At 39.7% G+C, this 26993-nt stretch overlaps 1 protein-coding gene across 3 annotated transcripts in view; it reads right to left on the bottom strand.

Moving 5' to 3' along the window:
* The window catches only part of KCNN2 (potassium calcium-activated channel subfamily N member 2), a 325278-nt gene that overhangs the window by 50886 nt on the left and 247399 nt on the right, over positions 1–26993 (bottom strand). The window contains exon 1 of one of the 3 annotated variants that reach the window (XM_060296129.1): positions 10505–10524. The exons of the other annotated variants lie outside the window; for them this stretch is intronic. The gene's annotated coding sequence lies outside the window, so the exon portion shown is untranslated. Of the gene's footprint in view, positions 1–10504; positions 10525–26993 lie in introns of those variants that run through there. 3 annotated transcript variants of the gene reach the window in all.

Here is a 26993-nt window from a genome sequence, read left to right as displayed (position 1 = left end):
GAAACAACTACAAAACCAGACAAATATTTGAAACAATAGTGAACAAGACATAGATAATCTAGAAACGAAGAACAATGATCCCTGAGAGATGGTAAACAGCCAAAGCGAGTCATAAAATTGCCCCAGCTTAATGCCTCAAGAAAGATTCCAGAATGTAGCTCAGGTATGGAAATCAGCAGAGCCCAGAGGTCTCCCCAAATTGAGGACAGAGCTGGGAATACAGGGAAGCCATGAGTTTATAGGGCGAAAAACCAGAGAGGAAACATCTGCACAGAGAGAGATCCAGAGATCTGTAGAAAGGTCTCCTTGATTATTCATCCAAGTACTTACTGATCGATATGCACAAGTAAAACGGCAAGGTTGGAGAAGTGAAAATACTATAGGTAAAGTGGTACATTATCACTTGAAGGTAGACTGTAGTAAGTGATACAGTGTCAGGGGAAGATAAAACTGTGACAATTTAGTTATAGTATACCTAAATGTATAGGTATGCTATAACTCCTAAAAGAATCATTAAAATAATACATCAAAGAGTAATAAGTGATAATCTTATAAAGGATATAAGATAGAGTAAAAAAAGATAAGCAATCCAAAAGGAGGCAGAAATGGAAAAAAGGAACAGAGACTAGATAGGACAAATAGAAAACAAGTAGCCAGAGGACAGATTTACCCAAGCGTATCTGTAACCACATTAAATATAAATGGCCTAAATACCCAAAATTAAAAGGAATAGATTATTATAGAACCCATGGAAGGCTCATAACTTGGAGAAACCAGATGTCATGCAATGAGTGGGTAAAGTCCAAAGCTGAAAACAGGAGAAATTATGATGTCTAAGTATATGGCATAATAGATGCCCAGGTGCTTGTCCCTGCCTGGTATTGCTAGACAACTAACAGGAGATAGAGGTTTGTTCACTGAGGAAACACTGGAGATTTTGATCCAGGCCCCAGCTAAGGTCAGGAAAGATGTTTGGGGCTGAAAATGTGGTAATTAAATTCAAGTTTCCAAGCTGAACAACAACATTCCCAGTTTACTTTCTTCACTCCCTGTTCTTGACCCTATATTAGAACTTACTAATACAGAGAAAGAATATATTTCTCTCTGGAGAAACAGAATAGTTTCAGTGAAAAGACATTCATTACTAACAGCAAGCATTTTCTAATGAAAAATGCAGCTTTCCACTTATCCACCCATAGTGAATTTCACCAGACACTAAGCTCCTCTCTCCATACAAAGTTTCCAATTCCCACTCTTGAACGTGAAAGACTAGCAAATGATCAGTACACATTGGAAGTATACGTTCTATAAAAAAGATACTGACAAAAATAGGATGGGAAAGAAAGGAAAGAAAGAAGGGAAAAGGGAGGAAACAGAATAATCTCCAGACAATGGAGAGTGATGGGGTGTGGGATTCCTGAACTTTCTAAGTTATATCATGGAAGAACTAAAGGAAAATATAACATCCATAAAAGGAACAGGATGCTACAAAGGAGTGCAATTAAAGAATAAAAAAGAGGGACTTTTAAAAAACTTAAAATTATAATAAAAAAATAATTGCAATACAATTAGAATATAAATTGGTAGAAATCTCCCAGAAAGTAGAACAAAAAGACAAAAAAAGAAGGGAACAGGGAGAACAAAGAAGATATATTCTCAGAGAACACAGAGCGTCTAACAACTAACTTCAAAAGGAGAACATAAAAGTGGAAGGAAAGAAATGATAATTTTTTTTTATTTCTTTAGTTTTCCAGGAAAACTGGAAGGCAGGCATCTCTAAAGGAAAGTTCTACTTAGTATTTGCACAGAGAATAATGAAAGACCTGTGCCGAGGGTGATCATCGTAAAATTTTAAATACTAGGAATAGAGAGATGATCTTTGAAAGTTTCAAAGGGGAAAAATAGATCACAGATAAACATTAAAAATGGTTGCCTCACAACAACAGACGTATGGGTCAATGGAACAGAACAGAGAGCTCAGAAATAAACTCACACACCTATGAACAATTAATCTTCAACAAAGGAGGCAAGAATATACAATGCAGAAAAGACAGTATTGTCAGCAAGTGGTGTTGGAAAAGTGTGACAGCCACATGTAAATCAATGAAGTCAGAACACACCCTCACACCATACACAAAAATAAACTCAAAATGGCTTAAAGACTTAAATATAGGACATGACATGATTAAACTCCTAGAAGAGAACATAGGCAAAACATTCTCTGACATAAATTGTACCAATGTTTTCTTATGTCAGTCTCCCAAGGCAATAGAAATAAAAGCAAAAATAAACAAATGGGACCTAATCAAACTTACAAGCTTCTGTACCAAAAAGGAAACCATAAACAAAATGAAAAGACAACCTATAGACTGGGAGAAAATATTTGCAAATGATGCAACTGTTAAGGGCTTAATTTCCAAACTATACAAACAGCACATACAACTCAATAACAAAAAAACAACCCAATCCAAAAATGGGCAGAAGACCTAACCAGACATTTCTCTAAAGAAGACATACAGATGGCTTAGAGGCACATGAAAAGATGCTCAACACCACCAATTATTAGAGAAATGCAAATCGAAACTACAATGAGGTACCACCTCACACCGGTCAGAATGGCCATCATTAAAAAAATCTACAAATAATAAATGTTGGAGAGGGTGTGGAGAAAAGGGAGCCCTCCTACACTGTTGTTGGGAATGTAAACTGGTGCAGCCATTATGGAAAACACTATGGAGGTTCCTCAAAAAACTAAAGATAGAGTTGCCATATAATACAGCAATCCCACTCCTGAGCATATACCCAGACTATATAAAAGCTATAATTTTCAAAAGCTATAATTCAAAAAGATACATGCACCCCTATGGTCATAGCAGCTCTATTTACAATAGGCAAGACATGGAAACAACCTAAATGTCCACTGACAGACGAATGGATAAAGAAGATGTGGCATATATATACATACATATACATACAGGTACAATGGACTATCACTCAGCCATAAAAAAGAATGAAATAATGCCATTTGCAGCATCATGGATGGACTTAGAGATTATCACACTAAGCGAAGTAAGTCAGAAAGAAAAAGACAAATGCCATCTGATAGCACTTAAATGTGGAATCTAAAACACGACCCAAATGAACATATCTATGAAACAGAAACAGACTCACAGATATAGAGAACAGACTTGTGGTTGCCAAGGGGGAGGGGGTGGGAGAGGGAAGGACTACAAGTTTGGAATTAGCAGATGCACACTATTATGTATAGGACGGATAAACAACAAGGTCCTACTATATAGCACAGGGAATGGTTTCAATATCCTGTGATAAACCATAAAAGAAAAGAATATGAAAAAGTATATATATGTATAACTGAGTTGCTCTGCTGTACAGCAGAAATTAACACATTGTAAATAAATCAACTATACTTCAATAAAGTTAAAAAAATAAATACTAAAAATGGTTGCCTCTAACATTATTTAATTGTATTCACGTGTGTGGGGGGGTGGGGGGGAGAGGAAGGTGGAGGCAATCTATTTCTCCCAGATTTGTAGAGGGGAAGGATGGAGAATCTGGGAGAAGGAACTGAACAGGAGTAATTCCAGCCCTCTCTCTGCTCTGCCTGCCCACAGAACAGGTGTATTTGGTTCTCTATATGGTAAGCTGCCCAGGCCAGGGGTGATCCAATACAGGGTATAAAGGTTCAGCTATGACTCCATCTAACTCAGTGGTGAATCATCAGAACACCAGGCAGCCCACTGGGATATAGGTCAAGTGGTGGTATCCAGATCTGCTTCACATCAGTAACGAAGCTGATAATTTGCTGTCTGCCAATTGAAGACCCAGAGAAGGATGATAAATTATCTCTCTCCAAGCTCCAAATATGTGCATGGAGTTTTCACCTAAAGCAAAAGCAAATAAAATAACTGATCCAATTAATTAAAACATATACAAAGAAGTCCAATGAAGGGACATATTTAGGTTCAAAGGAGAAAAGTGCTGAGTGCCAAATGGCTCAGAAAGGAGGGGTAACATATATCTCTTATTTGCCACTGATCCATATCAAAGGGGCACACCTGTAGCTGCATATTAGAATCACCTGGGAAGCACTGACAATTACCTATGCAAAAGCCCCATCCTCAATCAATGAAGCCAAGAACTCTTGGGGTGGGGTCATGACAGAGATTTTTTTTTTTTTAAAGCTCCTCTGGTAATTTGTATGTGTTGTCAAAGCTGAGAACTAACTATTAGCTTTATTTCAGAAGTTCTCATTCAGTAACATGTTGAGCTTCTATATGTATAACAGAACTTTCGGAGGCACTGGGAACATGCAGATGGATAAAAAACAGTAAGCATTCATGAGAAACCTAAAATGCAGAAAGGGGGAAAACTGCAAGAAATAATAAGGTAATATACAAGTTGTAATAAATGTGAATATGAGCGGCAAAGGTAGATCAAGAAAAAATGTATATAATAGATTAGAAGTAACCACACGAGTGTCCAATATAACACTGACACCTAAAATTATAGTTTTAAACTAAAAAAAAAAAAATGTAAAATTTTGTAGGTCCAAACCCTTTACTAAAAACCTCTCTGAGTAAGGGTGCTCTAAAGTGAAAACACTTTAATTATATGTATAAAACTACTCAAATAATTTACAGAAATCCCTTCAGCTCAATTTGAATTGCCCCAATCTGTGTGACTTTCTCCTAATCCCTTCTTCATACTCCTACTTTTTTCCCTATCGCTGAGTTATGAAAACACAGACATGACTTTAGGACCTTGGGGATCCCCATATAGACTTCCTTCAATACCAACAAGTATCCAGAGAAAAGCAGCAGAGACAGGCTGTGTAATGTTACCTATAAAACCTAACTCATTTGGGCATAAGCCAGATTCAATTTTTATTAACTGCTTAATTCTTTAACTCTAAAACACCAAAATGAGTTTTCTACTTTAAATTTATTTTGCTCCTTTAAACCTTGCACGTTTGGAATTTTTTCTTCTCTTCTGTTAATTTAGAAAAGTCAAAAAACTAAACACTTCTCTCTCTTTCTCTCTCCTTTCCCCCACACTTCCACTTTCCCTCTTCCTTCCTCTCCCTTTCTCTTTCCTCCGTGCCTGTGTGTGTGTGTGTGTGTGTGTGTGTGTGTGTGTGTGTGTGTGTGTGTGTGTGTGTGTGTGTGTGTGTGTGTGTGTGTGTGTGTGTGTGTGTGTTTCATTCACAATACAGACACAGAAGATTGATCTTTGGGTAGAGACCATCAGTGGGTATGTCTAAGGGCATAAGCTTCCTATGAAATACAGCTCAAAGTCCCGAAAGGAAAAGAGTGTGTAACAGAACATATATAGATTTTCAAATTTGAAGAATTACATTCCTTATGTTGCCCTAAAAAGATGACAAAATGTTTTATTGTCTGACTCTCTATTATTCATTTATGCATTTTCATTTCTGTTAGAATAAGTGAGTTCAGAAATGACATCTGTCAATAAGCTAACAGTCTTAGATCGCATACCTATATAATTATTTGACGATTATCTATGTTAAAGACCTATAGGAACACAATGGTATCACATCAACATAAGCTAAACAGACCTGAAAAGACTTATCAGCATTCAGGCTCTCTTTGATAAAGGGGGTTAGTGAAATATGCCCAGCTCTAGGAAAGAACTTTCAGGTCAGAGAGCCATGGAGATTAAGTCTGGTTCCTAAAAACGAAGATGGAGGAAGAGCCCAGGGCATAAGTGTCCATCATGAGAGATTTCCTGAATGCAGAACTCGATGTAAGCAGCAGTTCTCAATCCTAGTGCACCTTAAGATGCTCTTGCTTAAGATCTTGAAATATAATTCAAATAATACAACTTATCTATACACATGATTTATAAAACAAAAATCAATATAATATCCTAAATGTAATATAGAAAAATAAGAGAGAAGTAATTTATAATAAATAATGTATTTCAATATCTAAATGCTCGGGCAAGGCTAACCTAGAAGATTTAAGAAGCAGTCAGTTGTTTGCACCTATATGTAAAAGCACTTGAATACAGTTCAGTCTGATGAAAGTGTATGGTTCTGAATTCAAATGCCACAGGGGCATGGTCATACCTAATGTGATTTTCTAAAATGTGAAAAACTTTTGGTCAAATTCCAAATAAAACAAATGACAATTTTCCCTCAATTTATACACTAAATAACATTATTTAAAAATCAAGCATATGTTACAATTGAGCAAAAATATTTTATGTTTATATTTTAAATGGATTTAGGTCTAAACTAAGAAGATTATAAATAGGTTTTTAGTACACAGAGTGTCTACCAGGTGAGTCTAAGGTCAAATGGGATACAGAACAGTTCTTTGTTGGGTGGGAATGTCCCATACAAACAGAATACAGAGCATCCCTGGCCCCACTGATTGACAGCAAAAAACCCCTTCTCTGGAATGGCTCCAGGGAATAAAACTACCCCCAGTGAGAACCAGTGGTCCAGAGTTTCAGGGCAGCTGGCACTGTGCAACAGCCATCAGAAAATCTGGAGCTAGCTTCATTTCAACACATCTGGAGTGCAGTGAAACTAGAAAACCATGGAATTTGGCACAAATTATATTCTTAAGCCCCGGCTACTCCCCAGGCTATCAAAAAAATACCAAGTTCCAGAGCAATGTTATAACCACGGCTTGCATTTCCACCAAGGTTCTCTTCCTTCTTTGTTTCTTTACTAACTTCCCAACCAACAGTTATTTTAATTTTTCTGGAGCGAGGTCCATTCCTTCCACTCCTGCTATGTGCCAAGCATCCTCCACACACTGCTCCTCTAAGGGGAAGGTGGAAGCCAGGAGACAGACCTGGAGACACACTTGGTCAGGCCCCAGATTTCCTTACCAGAAAGTCAATTTTTCAAGCACTCCCTTACCAAAATCACTTAGTACAATTCATGTCTGACACACACCAGGCTCTACTAATAGCAGAGAGAGCATGTCTACACTGGCCTGGCGGGCTGTGGTTTTAGAAGCCCCTCTACCCTCAACCCTCCATGATTTTCCATCAGCGTGACAGCCTGCAGAGCTATTTACTTCCCTTCTGGAAGAGCGGCGGGCAGACCGTCACTAGGTGGCAGTGCCACACTAATTTATCCCCATGGCTGCCTGGCTGAGTTTGGGCCGACCAGTGCCAGAGTCAGCTTGTGAGGGGACTTTCCTGAGAATACCTTCAGGCAAAAGCCCCTCTCCTGGGCATCCTGGAAGAATGGACTGTTCCACTGAAGAAACAGCCACTACAAGTGATACACACAAGCCCAGGGCCACTCCTACACTTGCAGCCTCAGGTGTTACCAAGCATCTTAGGGGTATCATCTGAGGTGAGAGAGTATGTATATGTGTGGGTCTGGACATGCATTCCATTCTAGATCCAATTAATATAGATCTAAGGTAGCTGCATATCTTCACATTGCAACCCTCTGAGGTTCTCTAGATCAAATACCAGAACATACCTTGTAAACCTGTAAGAACAAAAAAGTCCCTGTGGATTTTTCTAACCAGGCCATGTTGGAATTGAACCAGCATTTGAGGATATAGATGTCAGGGTCTTGTTTACTCACTCTGAGATCGAGTCCAGGAAGGGTTGCTCTATATTCAGAGGCAGTGATCGCCCACCGCCTCCCTTAGCTTCTTTACCCAAAGCAGCAAGTCTTAATGTCTGAGCCTCCCTTTCTTCTATTGTGAGACTCACCCATCTACCTCCCAGGTGGCTGCCAGCACTGAGATCACGAAGTACTAGCCAAATGCTACTGGATCAGTACATAAAGACTGTGTTTGTGTTCTACTTGACCAAATCCCTCTCTATTTATGGAAAAGCAGACACAAAGAAAAGTCACTGCTTTTGCAAGTGTGCCTTCTTGCACGCAGGTGAGGTGGCAAACACTGGGGCTTTTCCGAGCATAGGCAGCTTTCGGGTTTGCTCCCTTCTGTTGTCACTGTCAATGAGTACAGTGATTGGTACCACTGAGACGTGAAAGAGTGGAAAGAGGACTGGGGAAAGGAAGGAGGGAGAGGAAGCAGTAAGTCGGGCGTTATCCTGGCACAGCAAAAGTAGTAGGGGGTGAGGGTAGATCAGTCAACAAAATAAAGAGAGTAAGAAGAAAGACGGATTGTTCAGCAACAAGAAGTCCAAACAAGAAAAAAGAGAAATATCGCAACCTTTCTATGCCATACTGTTCCCCTACTCCTCAGCTGCCCTGCCTCCCACAGACACTAGGACTTCAATCCTCAGGGGTGCAGGGGACGGGGATGGTACATTTCTGTGTCCCAGCATCTATCATGCATTCCTGAGAAATTTTTAACATCTGTTTAGGGCTCTCAGTCAACTGGAAAAGAATATACCCTAGTGATTCCAATCAGCCCAGCTCTTGGTGGTGGCAGCAACAGCCTTAGCGTCTCATGCCCATCTCTGGGGTCCATGCCTACTGGGGTCCATCAACAGTAGGCAATTATCATGAACTGATTTTAAAGCTTGAGTTTTCAAAATACAGCAAATGAAAATTCCAACTTAGAATCTATGATGACAAGAAGTTTTAGCCTCCAGCACTTCACAGTTCCAGGCTATGTTTCTAGGGAAGCAAAACATTCCTGGATGTCCTTTAATTTCTCAGAGAGAGACGAGAAGCAGCAGAGAGTCAGAAAACTGAGCCACCAAACCAAGAAGAGAGCAGAGAGAGCTCTCAGGGACACTGAGCTGAAGGTGACTTCAGCAAGTCTGAGGTGATGGATCGTACACTTTCTGAGAAGGTCATTTGCAGGGTTCACCAGTTAAATTTTCCTATTTCAATTCTAACAATTCATCTTTGAGGGCCTGCTAATTGCATCTTGCTTGATTGAGCACGAGCAGCTTAAATATAGACTGCAACACCAAAACGTCGTGAACGGAATTAAAACCCAGGTCTAGGTTCATGAAGGAGAACACGTGGGGAACAGACCTTCCTCAAACCCAACCCACTGTCACCAAGGGCCTGTCAATCCTCCACTGTGTAAAGTCCTCAGAGGTCTGAAGTTGAAACAGTATGTCTGGAAAAGGGCCAGGGCACCGCTGGATGGTGCCCCAACTGGCCAACTCTGGTTCGAGAAGACTGAGCCAGAATCCCTTCCCTAGGACTGGAAACGTCTTCTTCCTCCCTCTTTGGGGCTTGGAGGCTGGGAAAGAGGAGGAGGGGGACCTTCAAGAGGGCAGAGGAGTAGGACATGGAGATCACCTTCCTCCCCACAAATATATCAAAAATACATCTACGTGTGGAACAACTCCTATAGAACACCTACTGAATGCTGGCAGAAGACCTCAGACTTTCCAAAAGGCAAGAAAATCCCCATGGACCTGGCCATGTGTCTGACAGGGTCTTAGTGTCCCGGCCTTGTGTTAGGCCTGAGCTTCTGAGGTGGGAGAGCCGAGTTCAGGACATTGGAGCACCAGAGACCTCCCAGCCCCATGTAATATCAGTTGGCGAGAGCTCTCCCAGAGATCTCGGTCTCAAGGCTAAGACCCAGCTCCACCCAACGTCTGGCAAGGTCCAGTGCTGGATGCTCCATGCCAAACAGCTAGCAAGACAGGAACACAACTCCACCCATTAGCAGAGAGACTGCCTAAAATCATAAGGTCACAGACACCCCAAAACACACCATTGGACGATGCCCTGCCCACCAGAAAGACAAGATACAGCCCCACCCACCAGAACACAGGCACCAGTCCCTTCCACCAGGAAGCCTACACAAGCCACTGAACCAACCTTACCTACTGGGGGAAGACACCAAAACAACGGGAACTATGAACCGGCAGCCTGTGAAAAGGAGACCCCAAAACCGGTAAGTTAAGCAAAATAAAAAGACAGAGAAATATGCAGCAGATGAAGAAGCAAGGTAAAAACCCACCAGACCAAACAAATGAAGAGGAAATAGGCAGTTTACCTGAAAAAGAATTCAGAGTAATGATAGTAAAGATGATCCAAAATCTTGGAAATAGAATGGAGAAAATACAAGAAATGTTTAACAAGGACTAGAAGAACTAAAGAGCAAACAATGATGAACAACACAGTAAATAAAATTACAAATTCTCTAGGGAGGCGGACCTTCAAGATGGCAGAGGAGAAACACGTACAGATCACCTTCCTCCCCACAAATACATCAGAAATACATCTACACGTGGAACAACTCCTACAGAACACCTACTGAACGCTGGCAGAAGACCTCAGGCTTCCCAAAAGGCAAGAAACTCCCCACGTATCTGGGTAGGGCAAAAGAAAAAACAGAGACAAAAGAATAGGGACGGGACCTGCACCAGTGGGAGGGACCCGTGAAGGAGGAAAGGTTTCCACACACTAGGAAGCCCCTTCGCGGGAGGAGACGGAGGTTGGCGGGGGTGGGGGAAGCTTCGGAGCCACGGAGGAGAGCGCAGCAACATGGGTGCGGAGAGCAAAGCAGAGAGATTCCTGCACAGAGGATCACGGCCGACCAGCACTCACCATCCCGAGAGGCTTGTCTGCTCACCCGCCAGGGCGGGTGAGGGCTGGGAGCTGAGGCTCGGGCTTCGGTCGGATTCCAGGGAGAGGACTGGGGTTGGCTGCGTGATCACAGCCTGAAGGGGGCTAGTGCGCCACGCCTGGCCGGGAGGGAGTCCGGGAAAGAGTCTGGAACTGCTGAAGAGGCAAGAGACCATTGTTTCGCAGTGCTGAGGAGAGGGGATTCAGAGCGCCGCCTAAATGAGCTCCAGAGACGGGCGCAAGCCGCGGCTATCAGCATGGACCCGAGAGATGGGCATGAGACGCTAAGGCTGTTGCTGCCACCACCAAGAAGCCTGTGTGCGAGCACAGGTCACTCTCCACACCACCCCTCCCGGGAGACTGTGCAACCCTCCAAGGCCAGGGTCCCGTGATCCAGGGACAACTTCCCCGGGAGAACACACGGCGTGCCTCAGGCTGGTGCAACGTCACGCTGTCCTCTGCCGCCGCAGGCTCGCCCCGCACTCCATGCCCCTCCCTTCCCCCGGCCTGAGTGAGCCAGAGCCCCCGAGTCAGCTGCTCCTTTAACCCGTCCTGTCTGAGCGAAGAACAGACGCCCTCAGGCGACCTACATGCAGAGGCCGGTCCAAAACCAAAGCTGAACCCCAGGAGCTGTGCGAACAAAGAAGAGAAAGGGAAATCTCTCCCAGCAGCCTCACGAACAGGGGATTAAGTCTCCACAGTCAACTTGATGTACCCTGCATCTGTGGAATACCTGAATAGACAACGAATCATCCCGAAAATGAGGCAGTGGACTTTGGGAGCAACTGTAGACTTGGAGCTGGCTGTATGCGATTGACTGATTTCTGGTTTTATTATTATAGTTTAGTTTTCAGAGTGTATTATCATTGGTAGATTTGTTTATTGAGTTGGCTGCTCTCTTCCTTTTTTTAAAATATATAGATATATTTAGGGAGGGTGGGAGGGAGGGAGACGCAAGAGGGAGGAGATATGGGAACATATGTATATGTATTCACGTTGTTATAAAGCAGAAACTAACACACTATTGTAAAGCAATTGTACTCCAATAAAGATGTAAAAAAATATATATATATAGTTCACTTTTCTTTGTGTGATTTTGTCTGTATACCTTTGCTTTTACCATTTGTCCTAGGGTTCTGTCTGTTTCTTTTTTTTAATATAGTTTTTAGCACTTGTTATCCTTGGTGGATTTGATTTGTGGTTTGGTTGCTCTCTTATTTCTTTTTTTCTTATTTTTTAAATACATTTTAATGTTTTTATTTTTAATAATTAAAAAATTATTTTAATAATTTTATTTCTTTTTTTTTTATTTTTCCCTTGTATCCTTCCTCCCTCCCTCCCTCCCTCCTTCCCACCATCCCTTCCTTCCTTCCTGTCCTTCTCAATTTCTTTCTCTCTTTTTTTCTCCCTTTTCTACTGAGCCATGTGGCTGACAGGGTCTTGGTGCTCCAGCCAGGTGTCAGGCCTGTGCCTCTGAGGTGGGAGAGCTGAGTTCAGGACACTGGTCCACCAGAGACCTCCCAGCTCCATGTAATATCAAACGGCAAAAGCTCTCCCAGAGCTTTCCATCTTAATGCTAAGAGCCAGCTCCAATTCAAAACCAGCAAGCTACAGTGCTGGACACCCTATGCCAAACAACTAGCAAGACAGGAACACGACCACACACATTAGCAGAGAGGCTGCCTAAAATCATAATAAGCTCACAGACACCCCAAAACGGACCACCAGATGTGGTTCTGCCCATCAGAAAGACAAGATCCAGCCTCATCCACCAGAACACATGCACTAGTCCCCTCCACCAGGAAGTCTACACAACCCACTGAACCAACCAAAGCCTCTGGGGACAGACACCAAAAACAATGGGAACTATGAACCTGCACCCTGCGAAAAGGAAACCCCCAAACACAGTAAGTTAAGCAAAATGAGAAGACAGAGAAACACACAGCAGATGAAGGAGCAAGGAAAAAACCTACCAGACCAAACAAAGAAGAGGAAATAGGCAGTCTACCTGAAAAAGAATTCAGAGTAATGATAGTAAAGATGATCCAAAATCTTGGAAATAGAATGGAGAAAATAAAACAAACGTTTAACAAGGACCTAGAACAACTAAAGAGCAAACAAACAATGATGAACAACACAATAAATGAAATTAAAAATTCTCTAGAAGGAATCAATAGCAGAATAACTAAGGCAGAAGAACAGATAAGTGACCTGGAAGATAAAATAGTGGAAATAACTATGCAGAACAGAATAAAGAAAAAAGAATGAAAAGAACTGAGGACAATCTTAGAGACCTCTGGGACAATGTTAAATGAACCAATTCGAATTACAGGGGTCCCAGAAGAAGAAGAGAAAAAGGGTCTGAGAAAATATTTGAAGAGATTATAGTTGAAAACTTCCCTAATATGGGAAAGGAAATAGTCAATCAAGTCCAGGAAGTGCAAAGAGTCCCATACAGGAAAAATCCAAGGAGAAACACACCAAGACACATATTAATCAAATTATCAAAAACTAAATACGAAGAAAAAATATTAACAGCAGCAAAGGAAAAACAACAAATAACATACAAGGGAATCCCCATAAGGTTAACAGCTGATTAACCTTATGGGGATTAGCAGAAACTCTACAAGCCAGAAGGGATTGGCAAGACATATTTAACATGATGAAAGGGATAACCTACAATGAAGATTACTCTACCCAGCAAGGATCTCATTCTGATTTGATGGAGAAATTAAACCCGTTACAGACAAGCAAAAGCTAAGAGAATTCAGCACCAAAAAACCAGCATTACAACAAATGCTAAAGGAAATGCTCTAGGCAGGAAACACGAGAAGGAAAGAACCTAAAATAACAAACCCAAAACAATTAAGAAAATAGTAATAGGAAGATACATATCAATAATTACCTTAAATGTAAATGGATTAAATGCTCCCACCAAAAGACACAGACTGGCTGAATGCATACAAAGAGACCCATATGTATTCTGTCTACAAGAGACACACTTCAGACCTAGTGACACATAAAGACTGAAACTGAAGGGATGGAAAAAGACATTCCATGTAAATGGAAATCAAAAGAAAGCTAGAGTAGCAATTCTCATGTCAGACAAAATAGACTTTATAATACAGACTATTACACCAAAGAAGGACACTACATAATGATCAAGGGATCAATCCAAGAAGAAAATATAACAATTGTAAATATTTATGCACCCAACATAGGAGCACCACAATACGTAAGGCAAATACTAACAGCCATAAAAGGGGAAATCGACAGTAACACATTCATAGTAGGGGACTTTAACACCCCACTTTCACCAATGGACAGATCATCCAAACTGAAAATAAATAAGGAAACACAAGCTTTAAATGATACATTAAACAAGATGGACTTACTTGATATTTATAGGACATTCCATCCAAAAACAACAGAATGCACTTTCTTCTCAAGCGCTCATGGAACATTCTCCAGGATAGATCATATCTTGGGTCACAAATCTAGCCCAGTAAGTTTAATAAAATTGAAATCATATCAAGTATCTTTTCCGACCACAAGGCTATGAGACTAGATATCAATTAGAGGAAAAAGTCTGTAAAAAATACAAACACATGGAGGCTAAACAATTCACTACTTAATAACCAAGAGATCACTGAAGAAATCAAAGAGGAAATCAAAAAGAAACCTGTAAACAAATGACAATGAAAACATGATGACCTCAAACCTATGGGATGCAGCAAAAGCAGTTCTAAGAGGGAAGTTTATAGCAATACAATCCGACCTCAGGAAACAAGAAAAATCTCAAATAAACAACCTAACCTCACACCTAAAGCAATTAGAGAAAGAAGAACCAAAAAACCCCTCAACATTAGCAGAAGGAAAGAAATCATAAAGATCAGAGCAGAAATAAATAAAATATAAACAAAGAAAAAAAAAGCAAAGATCAATAAAACTAAAAGCTGGTTCTTTGAGAAGATATACAAACTTGATAAACCATTAGCCAGACTCATCACGAATAAAAGGGAGAAGACTCAAATCAATAGAATTAGAAATGAAAACGTGTAAGTAACAAGTGACACTGCAGAAATACAAAGGATCATGAGAGATTACTACAAGCAACTCTATGCCAATAAAATGGACAACCTGGAGGAAATGGACACATTCTTAGAAAAGCACAACCTTCCGAAACTGAACCAGGATGAAACAGAAAATATAAACAGACCAATCACAAGCACTGAAATTGAGACTGTGATGAAAAATCTTCTAACAAACAAAAGCCCAGGACCAGATGGCTTCACAGGCAAATTTTTTCATTTAAAGAGCTAACACCTATCCTTCTCAAACTCTTCCAAAATATAGCAGAGGGAGGAACACTGCCAAACTCATTTGATGAGGCCACCATCACCGTGATACCACAACCAGACAAAGATGTCACAAAGAAAGAAAACTACAGGCCAATATCACTGATGAACATAGATGCAAAAATCCTCAACAAAACACTAGCAAAAAGAATCCAACAGCATATTAAAGGATCATACGCCATGATCAAGTGGGGTTTATCCCAGGAATGCAAGGATTCTTCAATATACGCAAATCAATCAATGTGATACACCATATTAACAAATTGAAGGAGAAAAACTATATGATCATCTTAATAGATGCAGAAAAAGCTTTCAACAAAATTCAACACCCATTTATGATAAAAACTCTCCAGAAAGTAGGCATAGAGGGAACTTACCTCAACATGATAAAGGCCATATATGACAAACCCACAGCCAACATCGTTCTCACTGGTGAAAAACTGAAACCATTTCCACTACGATCAGGAACAAGACAAGTTTGCCCACTCTCACCACTAGTATTCAACATACATTTGGAAGCTGTAGCCACAGCAATCAGAGAAGAAAAAGAAATAAAAGGAATTCAAACTGGAAAAGAAGTAAAACTGTCACTGTTTGCAGATGACATGATACTATACACAGAGAATCCTAAAGGTGCTACCAGGAAACTACTAGAGCTAATCAATGAATTTGGTAAAGTAGCAGGAAACAAAATTAATGCATAGAAAACTCTTGTATTTTTAAACACTAATGATGAAAAATCTGAAAGAGAAATTAAGGAAACACTCCCATTTACCATTGCAACAAAAAGTATAAAATACCTAGGAATCAACTATAAGACACTGATGGAAAAAATTAAAGATGATACAAACAGATGGAGAGATATACCATGTTCTTGGATTGGAATAATCAACATTGTGAAAATGATTATACTACCCAAAGCAATCTACAGATTGAATGTAATCCCTCTCAAACTACCAATGGCATTTTTCACAGAACTAGAACAAAAAGTTTCATAAGTTGTATGGAAACACAAAGGACCCCAAATAGCCAAAGCAATCTTGAGAAAGAAAAACAGAGCTGGAGGAATCAGCCGCTCACACTTCAGACTATATTACAAAGCTACAGTAATCAAGGCATTATGGTACTGGCACAAAAACAGAAATATAGATCAATGGAACAGGATAGAAAGCCCAGAGATAAACCCACACACATATGGTCACCTTATCTTTGATAAAGGAGGCAAGAATATACAATGGAGAAAGGACAGGCTCTTCAATAACTGTCGCTGGGAAAACTGGACAGCTACATGTAAAAGAATGAAATTAGAACCCTCCCTAACACCATACACAAAAATAAACTCAAAATGGATTAAAGACCTAGATGTAAAGCCAGACACTATAAAACTCTTAGAGGAAAACATAGGCAGAACACTCTATGACATAAATCACAGCAAGATCCTTTTTGATCCACCTCTTAGAGAAATGGAAATAAAAGCAAAAATAAACAAAAGGAACCTAATGAACTTTAAAGCTTTTGCACAGCAAAGGAAACCATAAACAAGACGAAAAGACAACCCTCAGAATGGGAGAAAATATTTGCAAATGAAGCAACTGACAAAGGATTAATGTCCAAAATATACAAGCAGCTCATGCAGCTCAATATCAAAAAAACAGACAACCCAATCCAAAAATGGGCAGAAGACCTAAGGAGACATTTCTCCAAAGAAGATATACTGATTGCCAACAAACACATGAAAGAATGCTCAACATCATTAATCATCAGAGAAATGCAAATCAAAACTACAATGAGGTATCACCTCACACTGGCCAGAATGGCCATCATCAATAAAATCTACAAACAATAAATGGTGGAGAGGGTGTGGAGAAAAGGGAACCCTCTTGCACTGTTGGTGGGAATGTAAATTGATACAGCCACTATGGAGAACAGTATGTAGGTTCCTTAAAATATTGAATATAGAACTACCATATGACCCAGCCATCCCATTACTGGACATATACCCTGAGAAAACCATAATTCAAAAAGAGTCATGTACCACAATGTTCATTGCAGCACTATTTACAATAACCAGGACATGGAAGCAACCTACGTGTCCATCGACAGAAGAATGAATAAAGTAGATGTGGCACATATATACAATGGAATATTACTCAGCCATAAAAAGAAACGAAATTGAGTTATTTGTAGTGAGGTGTTTGGACCTAGAGTCTGTCACACAGAGTGAAGTAAGTCAGAAAGAGGAAAACAAATACTACACACTAACACATATATATGGAATCTAAAAAAAATAAAAGGTTTTGAAGAACCTAGGGGCAGGACAGTAGTAAAGTTGCAGATGTAGAGAATGGACCTGAGGACAAAGGGAGGGCGAAGGGTAAGTAGGGATGAAATGAGAGAATGGCATGGACGTATATGCACTACCAACTGTCAAATAGACAGCTAGTGGGTAGCAGCTGCATACCACAGGGAGACCAGCTCGGTGCTTTGTGTCCACCTAGAGGGGTGGGATAGGGAGGGTGGGAGGGAGATGCAAGAAAGAGGGAATATGGGGTTATATGTATACATATAGCTGATTCACTTTGTTATACAGCAGAAACTAACACAACATTGTAAAGCAATTATACCCCCCAAAATATGTTAAATTAAAAAAAAAGAAATGATATGTCTTGTTAAAGCCTAGAAACCATACTTTTTTACAAGCAGAGTATAAAAGGGGAAAGAGATGAAGAGAAGAGAGGAGAGAGGGGTAACACAGAAGAAAGGCCAAAAGTGACAAAAGTGAATAAAAAATAGTGGAAATTATTACATGTAAAGCTCTACAGGGAAAACGTAAATAAATGATTGGAGAAAAATCACTACATAAGCCAGGAAAACTCAAAAACCTTACTCACTTAAAAAAATTAAAAATCAGCCTCATTTTCTAGCATCATGCACAAATCGATCCCATAGCCTTCACTAGTTCCTACTATAGTTTCCAACTACTCCAGAAAAAGAAAAACAAGAAAAAACAACTCAAAAGTCTTTCATTATCCTTCAATTTTTAGTATTTTCAGAATTTAAAATGGTAATCAAAACCCCTCCTGGCTGTATGTGTACCACCTGCAGAAGCAAGGCACGTAATGTGTACACTCAGTAAAGTGGGCTATACACTCAGCTCTCCAAATACACTGGAGATGATTGCTGTTGCCAGATACAGAAGCAGACGTTTTTCCCCTAAAGAATCATAATTTTAGCTTGCCAAATGGGTGAGATTCACTTTTTTAACCAGAGAATTCAGGAATCAATAAAAAGGAATACTGCAAATGGAAACCTGGGTGGAAAATGACCTCTGCACTTGGGCTGTGCGCATGTAACCAAAAGCCATCAAGGATCAAAATTACAACAATCAAACAAACCCATGAGCTTAAGCCTAGGAGTGTAATGCTTGTCAGTCATCTCTTCATCTCTACAGCACTATCACATGGCAATGGTATGTTCTCCTTAAACTCTATTCCTGTTAAACTGCACTAGCCAAATGTGAACCTACCAAGCCAGAAACATTTCCCTCTGCTAAAATGACAAAACTGGGCTTATAGCAGCCAAGTGCAACAGCTGGATCTAAAAGCAGAGCACTGTGTGTGATGAACTTAGATGATGAAGGGGTAGCTATGGAGGTAAAAGTCAATAGTTCATCACTAGCTTTCTCTTCCATCCTAACAAATCTGGTTAAAAATTACCGTGTGCATAGTTTGGTAACCATAGAGTGCCCCAGGGGATAAAGTATTTGCATGAGTTCTACATTCGCTGTGAGGCAGCATATAGGAAATATGTAACCTGAAGACATACAAATTAGAATAGGAAGCATGAACTATATTACAGCACTGTTTAAAAGAACTTTCTGCAAAAAATGGGAAAATGTTCACTATCTGTGCTGTCCAATTCAGTGGCCACTAGCCACAGATGCCTACTGAAGATCTGAAATGTGGCTAATGAAAATGAAGAACTGAGTTTTTAATCTTCATTTTAACCAATTTAAAATTAAAATTAAATATCCATGTGGGGTGTCTGGCTGCCATATTGGACGGTGAGGACAAGCAGGCCACACAGTGGTAGGAGAGCCACAGAACACACATAATCATGCTTTAATAACACAGTTGTTTTAATTCAGCAGTAACATTCACACTGAACTCTCTCTCCACCAAAGTGAAATTGGGTAAAGAAGTACAATATATTCCCTGACTTCCAAGACCTTAAACTATATATATATATGTTTACATGATATTCCATGTTCCATCGTCATTTGGTTACTTATTTTCTTGTTATGCTTCTTGGATAAAGAAGTATTTTAAAGAAATACATTGAATTTGGATTACCTTGTGTATATTAATTCATTCAGACATGCAATGCTCCCCAAGTTCAGAGAGACTGTGCCAGGTGCTGGGGCCAGCAGGGCAGGCCAAGTACCCTACCCAACAGTTCTGAAATCCACAGGGAGTCAAGGATTACCCCTAGTCTCCACTGGCGGGCAAAGCACCCCTGTTCTTTCTATCAGACCTACTTTAGTCCCTTTGCATGATACTGCTCATACCGTGGGACTCAGCTGGTACCCCAGGAGGAATCCACAAAAAGATTATATCAGGGCAGGTGTCTTTTGGGTTGATTGCTTTCCAAATCAGACAACCTGAACACCAGAGTTCTTCTCTCATTGTCAGTATTCAAACTCTGCCCACATGGCGTACTATTGAAAAAATGACAGAAGCAGGCTCCATATGTATTTACAAGATAATCCTGCATATTGTTTAGTGGTATGTATACTGATAGCCAATAAAGAAAAAAAAAGTCATGGGAATGGGTGCATAGACGATCTCTTACTACTCTGTATCTTTTGATATATATCGACATTATTTCAAAACAGATGTTTCTATGGTGTGAATATTCTATTTATGCAGCTACTTAGCTTGCATAGAAATAGTTTTGAAGCAGTGTGAAGAATCATGCAACCCACAACGGTTTTCTTTTGCTTCATTTGATTTAATGAATGTTTGTTTCTGAACTTGTACATTTTACTTAAAAATAACATTTTCATAAAAATCTCTCACTGATGTAAAGTCAGCTGAACACATTATACAAGTGTTGACTTCTAAAATTAAAGAGGAAATCAGGAATAACTGCCACACCTTTTTTTTTCTGAGTTAGTCAATGGAGATAAGGTTTACTGTGGGATATTTTCCTTTCTATATTAAGGATTATATGATTCTCAGTTTATATACACACATTATTAATATAAGGTATGCTTATCCTGCAATCACTTGGCAGGTGTCACTTCATATATTGTCCAGGGTATATCTTTCAAACCTACAAACATATATATATATATATGTTACTACTGTATTCAGAATTGTGACCTCCATCATATTCAGCTCAGGAACCACTGAACTTTGTTTTCTGAGAATGACCAGCACAGACATATGGTGGCTTACGAACAGAATGTGATGTACAGGTAATGAAGACACACACTGAGCTCAGTGCAATGTGGGGTGCAAGGGAGAAAACTATTTCAGGGGCTATTTTGGGGTTGGCTAAGAGGAGCAGCGGGCTTCCTGCAGGTCTGTGTCCTAATCCCCCTGGCTCCAAGGAGAGACAAGAAGTACAGTGTTCACCACGACAGTTGGGGTGCACACCAGCCTCTGGGGAAGCTCAGGTCAGTCAGCACTGAGACATATAAATAGTATGGCTTCCAATCTGTGCCATTTCTGCAACACACTGCTGTCCTCCATCCAGACCCCTCTTCTCTGTCAAGGGTATCTCCAGACACCAAGCTGCCCCGAATCAGACAAGTTGGGGTGACCTTTATGCCTCATCCCTACAATCAAGGAACCATGACGTTCTGAGGCATCCACCTGCAAACATTCCTAAACTGAGCCATTTCTTCTCCACCTGGCCTCTCCGGTCTTAATTCCTGCTTGTCTCACACTTGGATTCTTAACTCCAGCTGAAAAACTTTCACAATTCATGGGATATACGTTGCTCACACCCCTCCAGGCCTCTGCACATGCTGTCCTTTCTTCTTATACCTTAATCCCCCTTTTAGCCTGGCTTCTGGTCCTTCGAATCCAGTCTACAAAGTCATGTCTTAACATTTATGCCCCTCTTCCTCCTAAGAGTGGGTCAGGCAGCCTCCTCTGGATGGGCTCATGGCTCCTGCACTGCACTTTACCACCTACCACTTGTCCATAGGGGTGCACACTGTTTCTGGTTCAAAGTTACATGCCCAGTGCTGGTTAGTATTGTGACTGATGCATAGTAGATAAACAATAGATTTTCTTAGTGAATGAACAAGTGAAAGATTCCCCATTCCCACTATTGTATTCTAGGTCTGGGATGATGGAGGCTTAGTCAATTACAATAGACATTTTCCCAGCCTCTCTCTCTGCATCCTCCTCCTCTCTCTGGTCCCTGAGTTATGTTTCTAAAACATAAATCTAACAATGCTATTTTGTCTCATAACCTTGGATGGCTCCCTGTTAAAAAGAAAAGTCCCATCTCCTTAGCATAATATCCAAGGCCATATACAACTTGGTCCAACCCACCATTCTTGCCATTTCTTCCCATCACCAGCTACATGCCAAACTCTGCTGCTTTTGTCCCTTGGCTTCTAATTGTCCTTATCTCACTTCTCCATCTTCAACATCCATCCCATCCGAGAAGTATCCCTTACTTCCCTGAGGCACAAGTCCTTACAGATGTCACAGCATTTGTGTTAAACTGTAATTTTATTTTGTTATTTATTTGCCTCTTCCACTGGTCCTTAAGAATCCAAAGGGGGAAAGTCTCTTAAATCCCACTGATTAGCTCAATACTTGGTTCCAGTAGGAGCCCAATAATTGTTTGAACACTAAATTTCAACAAGTTTAAATTCTATATGCTTAATCACTAACAGGATTTCAATTTTGGAAGTTATTTGCTTTAAATAGGAACATAAAGGCAGGATAAATCAAACTTAATACAGGTGCATTTTGTCATGTAGCCAAATAGTAAGATAAACACATTACTGAGAATATTTATCCCCATGTTCTCACTTCTAGTTTGTATTGTTTTGTGTTGTAATAGGTGGCAATTTGCTGGTTGCTTCTGAGTCTCAACATTAACAAATTAATGAAATTTAGTGAATGCAAAGAAAATCTGATTTTTATTGGTTTTGGTTCTATAATTATAAACCTATCAAATTAATTAAAATTATTAACCCCTTTTCCCAAGATAAAATGACAAATTCCTTAACGTGTAGGATACTATATATTAATTTGTGATTCTTGTGCTTTTGTTCTTTTTTTAACTCTTCAGTTCAACTTTGACTCTAGAAGAAAGATATTTCTTACACAATCCCAATGAAGCAGCACCTAATGATTCTAAAATTCTTTCCGTTTGTGGAAAATGAAGATTAAGTGACAAAATGCTGTAAATAGCTTATAGATTATGTACTGCAACAGAAAACAATTTCAAAACAGCTGTTATTGCTGTATTTAATACCCCAAGTTATTACCATGTATGTATGCCACAGATAAATGGAAATACGGCTTAGCTCCAAAGGGTCTGATTACAAAATCCACAGGACAAAAGGTAACAAAGGCCTCTGAAGAACGTGAACTAGTTGATAAGGCTGGGAAGTAACACAGTCACCTGATTTTAAATGGCAATCAACAAAACACTTATTAAATAAAACAGGATGTGCCCTTGGCGGTACAGCGGTTAGGGCTCTGTGCTTTCACTACTGAGGGAGCAGGTTCAATCCCTGGTCGGGGAGCTAAGATCTCCCACAAGCTGCGTGTGCAGCCAAAAAATGAAGTTTAAAAAAAAAAAGATGGAGAAATAACTTAGACTTAGGAGTTTGGGAATGATATATACACACAACTATATATAAAATAAACAAGGACCTACTGTATAGCACAGGGAACTATACTCAATATCTTGTAATAACTATAACGGAAGAAAATATAAAAAAAGAATATATATCTATATATGTATAACTGAATTACTTTGCTGTGCATCTGAAACTAACACAACATTGTAAACGAACTATATTTCAATAAAAATTTTTTAATAATTAAATTAAGAAACTAATCCCCTCTGTTACTTTCAGTTTAAAGAAAATTGGAATACACTAATGACTAAAACTTAAATTTCTTCTCTCTGAAGTTTTTTCTCTACTTATTTATTGTCTTACTTTCCTACACTTATGAACTGATTAATGGATCTTACAAGCCATCCAGTTCAACCGTCTCAATAATAGCTAAAGAAACAGGCCTAGACATGTGAACTGACTGTCCAAGGTGAGAAAAGTAATGATCATCAGACAGGAATTAGAACCCAGGTCTTCTTACTTCCAACCACACACTCAGGCTTCCCCTCTTAAGTAAATCTGAGCTTTGCCAACTGGCATCCAGGTTTCAAGACTTGCTACCCATGGACTTATTTCACAGGTCTTCACAGATTACTTCTACTACAAAAATTTTAAAAGCTTCTAAAATCAGTACCCTTCATTAAACTGCTTTCCTGAGAGCCCTTGAGGGCAGAAAAATAATTTTAGTAAAATCCACTTATTCATAAGAAATTAAATATTTTATGCAATGGATAATTTGAGATCCTTGTGTTCATGTTCCTTTTTAACTCTTCAAACCAATGTAGACTCAGGAAGCAAGACATTCCTTACATAGTCCCCATGAAGCAGCTCATAATGATTTTAAAATTCTTTCTCCATGAGAAAAATGAACATTATGTGACCAAATGCTGAAAATAACCTACAAGACTTCCACTGAAGCAGAAACATTTTAAATCGACTGTTAGTACTATATTAAAGACCCCCATGTGCTCGGGCATTTAAATAATCAGTCGTTCTTTTCTTGAAAGCACTTTAAAAATCTCTTATGCTGGCATTTGGGGTCCACTAGATGAGTCTCCAAATTGCCCTTCTGACTTTACACACTATGTTCCCAAACAGAACAACTAACTTGTGTATTCTCTCTTCAATCTGTCCCACATCAATCCCTTGGTTCACAACTGTTACGTATTCTTAAGGTCCTGTTCAAATGACACTTTCATACCATCATAGCATTTTCTGTCCCTTTCTTGGGCACGTGTCCCTTTCCAATTTAGATTGTTGTTGGTGCTGCACATCCTCCTGCTCTCCTCCTAGACTGTGAGCCCTCGAGCTGGGTCCTTGGTCCAAGTATTCTTTAATTGCATCCATCAGCTGTGACAGCATCTGGCAAGGCCTGTTCCAGAAGGCACTCAAGGAGGATGTTGCTGAATGACGGCAGGAAGGAGAAGAATCTACCTCAGCTGAGAAGCACAGACGCAGCCGCTGAATCCCAGGAAGCAGAAGTCCAGGTTGATGTGGAGTCTTGCCAAAGCCCACATAGGGGAATTTCTGATCATTGAATCCCAAATAACCATCTAACTTTCTGCATCAAATCATATTGACTGCTTACATATTTTTTTCTAAAATTCACTACTTAAACGTCCCAGTCCTCCTTGTATGGAACGGCACCAAAAATGGTAGAGAGCTTAAACAAGCTTTATTTGGGAACGCTCCCGGGCGAGGCTCACTGGTCCGAGAGAAAGGGGCCAGAGAAGTCGCGCCTGGGCGAGGGTTTGGGCAGAATTTATAGGGGAAGAAGGGAAAGGGGTGTGGTGAATCTGGGAGGGCGCAGGGTAGTCCTTACTTGGTGGTCTCTTCGGGTATCGTGGCAATATCTGGTGCCGGTTGCATCAGTCTTGGGACCGTTTGTCCCACCCCTCGAAAGGCGGGAAGGCTGGGCCGGGTGGAAAGTTCCCAGGTCAGTTCCTGGAACTGGGTGGCTGAGAGCTCCAGGTCAATTCCGAGAACTGGCTGTGTGGAACGTTCCAGGCTGATGCAACCTGTGAGTCTGATTGCGTTCCCCTGCCTCGGGCCAGTTGGCCTTACACTCCTGACTTGACTACACAGAACAGGAGTTCCTTTTTGACTCATGAAAAAAACTTGTCTCTCTCTCTAATTGACTCTAGGTATTTGTTCTGCTGTGATAGTGACACTGCACTGAGCAGCGACGTTTGTCCCCAAATGAAAAAGCATTAGACTGTGGTGTCTAATGTAGTAGCTTTCTCATTGCTTTGTTTGTCCTATTCCCATGCAGACAGGTCGTCACTAACTGCTGCTATCCCACTTCAGCAGTGTCCTTCCCTTTCTAATTTGCAGCTATTGGAGAAACGGGATTCCAAGCTGCACTAAAATAGAGTCTAATGAAAGGCAAAAATCTCTCATTGAGACTGCCAATTATTTTTTCTATGAATAAAGCACACTTTAGCTTTAAAACCTATATTTTTGGCTACTCGCTGACAGTTTTGATTTTTTCTCAGTTGAATTTTGGAAGGACAGGCTGTTAGATAATAGTTCACTGGGAGCAAAGAAAGTCCACCCAAGGTCATGCGCCTCTTTTATGAAGCTCTTCTTTTAGATAGAAAGTTATATCAGTAATCTATTAAAGAAGGACACCTGTAGGTACTTCCGTAGAAGCCTATCTGTGATAGCCTGCTGAGTTAAAAGACACACAGGATGTTGTAATCATAAGAGTTATCTATTTTAAAAGTCTATACTGATATACAGTTTGGAAGAATACAAACCTATTATTATCATGGAGTTTTTGCTATGGAAATAGTCGTTATTGCTAGGGAGCAGGAAGGCTAAAGTGGGATGTTTCTGGTTTAAATTTTGTTATCTTTAGAATTTTGATTTCTAACTTCTCTGCATTACTGTCCAGAAACACAGACTATACAATGATGCTAAGTCTAGGAAATCTACTAAGACATATTTCTCAGATCACATCTGGTCAATTACTGAAAAAGTTTATGAAAATTAGAAACAATGTATATTCACTAATTGCTGGGTACAGGGCTGAATATATGTTTGTAAGATCGGGGTTATTAATTGTTATTCATATCATGTATAAGTCATTTATATTCTTACTGACTTTTGGTCTGCATGACTTATTAAAAGCTGAGGTGTATTAGTCTCCCTCTGTGATGGTACATGTGTAAACTTCTGCTTAGAATTTGTTCATTATTTTATGTATTTTTGAAGTTATATAATTAGACATACACAGACAAGTTTAGAATTCTTAAATCTTTCTGGTGAACTGTACCTTTATGTTATGTAATGATCTTTTTCACTCCTAATAAAGTTTTTGCTTTAAACACTATTTTCATTTGGTATTAACAAAGCTATACCAACCTTCTTTTGATTAGTATTTGCCTGATGTATCTTTTCCCAGTCTTTTATTTTCAACCTGTTCATGCACTTTAGATATATCTCTTGTCAACTTTACATAGGTAGAATTTAAAAGAAAAATAATAATCTCATTTACTGCAATTACTAGTATCTGTGGGTTTGTTTCTATCATACTATTGTGAATTTCTAGTTGCCCTATTTGTTATATGTTTCCTCCATACCACACATTTTTCTATCCTCCATTTGCTTGGGTGTTATATGCATTCTAGTTTTCTTTTACTAGTTATCCTTACAACTTTCAACAAGAACTTTAGACCTTAAGTTCAATAACCCTCTTTCCCCAAGTGCTACATGGACTGTAGAACTTAAATCTAAACCTTCTTTCTGAAGGACATCCTTTAGAAGTCCCTTTAGGGAGGATCCGTCGGTGGTAAATACCCTTACTTTGGATTATCTAATAATGCCTTTACTTTGACCTTGTTTTTAAATGGAATTTAGGTAGTTATAAAATTCTAGATTGTCAAGAAGATTACCTTCTTGCAACACTTCGCGGACATGCCACTGTATTTCAGCTTCTGTTTTTTTGAAGTTGGGATGTCTACCTAAATAGGGATAGCAATCACTGTGACAAGTTTCTTTTCTTTTTCTGATTCCTTTTAAGATCTTTTACTTGATGTTCTACAATTTACTACAATATGTCTACATATATATTTGTTTTTCTTTACCCTCTTGTTATTTATTTGGCTTCCTGAATCTGAGGATTCATGTCTCATTAGTTTTTAAAAATTCTAAGCCACACCACCATTTTCATTATTTTCTTCTTCTGGAAGTCTAATCTGAGGTATTTGTACATTCTCACTGTACCCATGTGTCT

This window comes from Globicephala melas, chromosome 3 (assembly GCF_963455315.2).
Source record: "Globicephala melas chromosome 3, mGloMel1.2, whole genome shotgun sequence".
NCBI classification, from domain to species: Eukaryota; Metazoa; Chordata; class Mammalia; order Artiodactyla; family Delphinidae; genus Globicephala; species Globicephala melas.
Note: the sequence above shows the minus strand (reverse complement) of the source record. Positions and strands in the feature narration are given on the sequence as shown.